Here is a 4,558-nt window from a genome sequence, read left to right on the forward strand (position 1 = left end):
AAATGGAGATTGTTGTTTGTATGAAATTAAACCATCAATGTACTTTAATTTTATACAAACAATATTTTTGTTATTATTTATACGTACATTATTTAAAAATTTTAGAGAAATTAATTTTAACAGATATCATCAAGCAATTGCGAATATCTTTCAAAAAGTCCGGCGGAATTCAAATAAAGAATGAGGTTTTGCTGTCTGCTCGCGCTTCTTGATTCGTGAAAATTTTCGCTTTTCAAGATTCTCGTAATTTTTAAACGCATTCTAAGTCAGCAACAAAAGTAAAAAACTAATTGTAAGAGCTTCAACCGATAAACGTATATTATACATACCTTTTTTCTCCCTTTTCTACCTTCTTCTTATTCTTCTTATTTCTCTCTTTCTCTTTTTCTCTCTCTCTCTCTCTCTCTCTCTCTCTCTCTTTTCTTTACTTTTTCCTTTTCTTACTGCTCAATTTTTCTCTTTAATATTAGATAATTATTATTTATTTATGTAATATCTCAGAAACAAACTGTCAAAATTTATATGACAGTTAAGAGTGAAGCAAATCGCAGCTCACAAATAAGATAACCAATCAGTATCGCGAAAAACAGACATTTCAACACTTCGATATATTCTAGTTCGAGGAATCTTACTTTTTTTTAAAAAGGAATGTATATATATATATATATATATACAGGGTGAGTCATTTTAAGTGACGCATTGATTTTTTTCGTAAACTAAGGCTTGTATCAAAGATTGTTTTGTACAAAAGTTTTATAACTTCAAGGGGGACATAAGATGATGACATTGGTTTAACCTAGGGTGTACATGCCAAGGTCATATAGAGGTCAACTTTGTTTTTTTAAATGGAATACTCTATTTTTGATTCCAAAATTTAATAGCTGGTGTCAAGGGCTTTTCAAAACACTATAATAAAATTATTTTTCATTAAGTACTTTTCGAGTTATGAGGCTTGAAAGTTACAGTATTTTAACATAAAATATAAAATATCTTATAAAACATTCAGTTTTTAGGAATGTTACCTTAATACTTTTATGCACAAAATAATGAGACAAATGAATTGGTATAAAGAAAACACGCTGGTTTTAAAAAAAAGTATGCAGTTGCATGTTACAAATTACATATTTTTTCTTGAAAGCAACTATGTGTTTTCTTTATACCAATTGATTTGTCTTATTATTTTGTGCATAAAAGTATTAAGGTAAGATTCCCAAAAATTGAATGTTTTACAAGATATTTTGTATTTTATGTCCAAATGCTGTAACTTTCAATCCTCATAACTCAAAAAGTACTTAATAAAAAATAACTTCATTATAGTGTTTTAAAAAGCTCTTGACACCAGCTATTAGATTTTGGAAATAAAAAATAGGGTGTTCTATTTAAAAAAACAAATGACCTCCATATGATCTTGGCATGTTAAGCTGGTTCCCAATAGATTTAATGACAAATTTTCATACTTATATTTTTTAACATTTTATTAAATTTCTACATGTATTTTTATTAAATTATTTTATTTTATATACAATAATAATTTAATATATTGTGCTGTAAAATAAAGTTTATAAATAATATCCAACATATCATATAATAATATATATATACATATTAATGCATTCATATTATTTATTTATTTATCTCTCTCTCATTAACTCCTTAAACATTATAATTACTTATTTTATATTGTCTTTGTAATTATATAATGAGATTTGCTAGATATCTATACTTATATTTCTGAAATTTAAATCACAACTAAACATAACTAAATTCTATTTGTAAATCAAATATTTTCTATACAGAATCGGTTTATAAAATTTAAAAAACTTGTACTATAGTTTATTATTTATAGTTTATTATTAATATATTACTATAGTTTATTATTATTAATATAATTTTATAAAAGAATATGAAAATCTCGTAAAATAAAGAAATCTAAAAAAGCGAGAAAGCGTGAAATAAAAAAAGTAATAAAATAAAAGTATGTGAAAAAATAAGAAAAAAAAATGAGAGAATTGCAGATAATTACTTTGTACTTAAAAAAAAAATATATGTTAAGGCTTGTGCATGAGTGGAAAAGATTTTTTTAAGTAGAAAGTAAACACAGCTCTGAATAAATATTAATAATATTCATAAAAGGGCCCGAAGGTAACTATAGAGCGATGACATTATCAACTGGTCCAACTGTACTGGAAGTACACAAGTATTGTAATTTATCACTGTACTGTTTTATAATAGCTTCGTCGGTTATAGTCATCGGATCGAAAAGAGGTTATTCGATCTGAAAATCCAAATGTCTGCATGTGATAGCAATGTGCAAGTTTGTTAAAAAGAAGACTGATTTCACGCTATATCCGATATTCTGAATTAACACGAATGTATTTAATAGCATCGTGAAGTGCATAATTTAATTCTGATACAACGTGACTTATATATTGTACAGTGCATACGTAGTCACTTTTAACGGAAAAGAAGTTCAATGAATTAACAATAATCCAACTGTACTGGAAGTACACAAGTATTGTAATTTATAACTGTACTGTTTTATAATAGCTTCGTCAGTGATAGTCATCGGATCGAAAAGAGGTTATTCGATCTGAAAATCCAAATGTCTGCATGTGATAGCAATGTGCAAGTTTGTTAAAAAGAAGACTGATTTCACGCTATATCCGATATTCTGAATTAACACGAATGTATTTAATAGCATCGTGAAGTGCATAATTTAATTCTGATACAACGTGACTTATATATTGTACAGTGCATACGTAGTCACTTTTAACGGAAAAGAAGTTCAATGAATTAACAATAATTTTTGGTGTTAATTGTTGAATTATATGAACTTCGAATAAAAAATTTATTCCCAAATATGTGGGCAGACACCATCCTTATTGTATTTATCAGTATATGTACAGCGTTATCGGGTAAAGGTAAAAAACATAAAAAGCAATATTTTCATAAATGTATTTATAAGTTGAAAAAAAAACAAAATAATTTATTTAATTTATTTGTTCTAATATATTTATTTTATATATATTGTTTAGGTTTGACATGGTTAATGGTGTATAGAACTGAAAAATATCAAAAATTAAAGGCTAAAATTGAAAAGCAGAGTAAAAAATATAAGTCTACAAAATATCTATGAGGTATTCAAGATATTTATGAGGTATTATATGAGGAATTGTATATACAAAAAAATATCTGTATAAAGTGATTTTGTTTGCCAGTGGAAAAAAGAAAAGAGGCTCATGAAGACTCTTTGGATAAGCAGCAGAAGAAGAAGATAGAACGCGAAGAGGAAAGATTAAAGAATAATAATCGAAAATTATCTCTTGTAAAAATGAAATCCATGTTTGCTATTAGATTTGCGTTTACGGCACTGTTAAGTATGTTCAATAACATATTTGATGGACGAACTGTTGCGAGATTACCGTTTGTTCCAATCAGCTGAATACAAGGTTTATCCCATAGAAATCTTCCAGGCGATGATTATATGGAATGCTCATTTATATTTTTATACATATTATGCACCATGAGTATCAGACAGGTAAATTTAATTTGTTTCCTTGAATACATTTGGTTATGTATTAAACATATTTAAAAATAATAATAATTTTAATAATTTTAATAATTTGGTTATGTATTAAACATTTAAAAATAATAATAATTTTAATAATTTTTATTAAAACAAAGAATTTATATTTCAATTTATACAAACATATTTTACATTTATAACAATAATTAAATGATAACATTAAATAAAATAATAACAATTAATAATAATGGTAACATTTTTATGTACAATTTATCTTCTTACTCTTTGATTCTGTTTCTTCTAATTTTTCTGTAACGAAATATTATGTATTTTGTAAAACTAATATTATATAATAAAAATTCTAAATTAAAATTTCTGAATTCTAAATTAAAATTTTTATTAAAAAAAAAAATTTATAATTTTAAATCAAATAAATTTATTGTAATTGTATACCTTCTAATTTTCTTTTCTGAGGTGTATTTATCCCTTTCAATAAATGGAGTATTGACATTCGACCATCTTTTTGTTTTAAATCATTGATGTCATTTACAAGTAAATATGGCGGATCAGCTATAAAATTATCAAAGTTATATATATAAATTAATGTGTACGTACTTTAAGTGTGTGATTTTATAAAAATTTTTATTTATTTAAAATTTTTATTTATTAAAAATAAAATAATTTATTCTTTATTCTTCCAATTTTTTGCTTTTTTGCTTTTATATTTATTTATATTTAATATTATTTAATATTTATTACGAGATGAATAAAAAAAAATATTATAAATATTATATTATCTTTAATTAAAATTAATAAAATTACAATATTTTTTAAATTAAAGTTTTAAAATTAGTGAGAAATATAAATATTTTTACCATTGAGTTGCATAATTCCTTTAATTTCAACTTTGTCACCTTTTTTTAAATTTAAATCTAAATAATTATTATCAGAAAAATCTAAAATATGTATTTCCAGTTTATATAAGCCATCAGTAATTGATCCACATCCAATAATTTTGTTTAATTTTGTGTT

At 24.1% G+C, this 4,558-nt stretch overlaps 1 long non-coding RNA gene across 1 annotated transcript; it reads left to right on the forward strand.

Moving 5' to 3' along the window:
• Window positions 1-1,436: 1,436 nt before the first annotated feature.
• Window positions 1,437-3,812, forward strand: LOC136997820 (uncharacterized). The gene is made up of 3 exons (XR_010888458.1): window positions 1,437-2,921; window positions 3,036-3,137; window positions 3,219-3,812. It is a non-coding gene; the product is annotated as an uncharacterized lncRNA (long non-coding RNA).
• The last annotated feature ends 746 nt before the right edge of the window (window positions 3,813-4,558 follow it).

This window comes from Linepithema humile, chromosome 2 (genome assembly GCF_040581485.1).
Source record: "Linepithema humile isolate Giens D197 chromosome 2, Lhum_UNIL_v1.0, whole genome shotgun sequence".
Lineage (NCBI taxonomy): Eukaryota > Metazoa > Arthropoda > Insecta > Hymenoptera > Formicidae > Linepithema > Linepithema humile.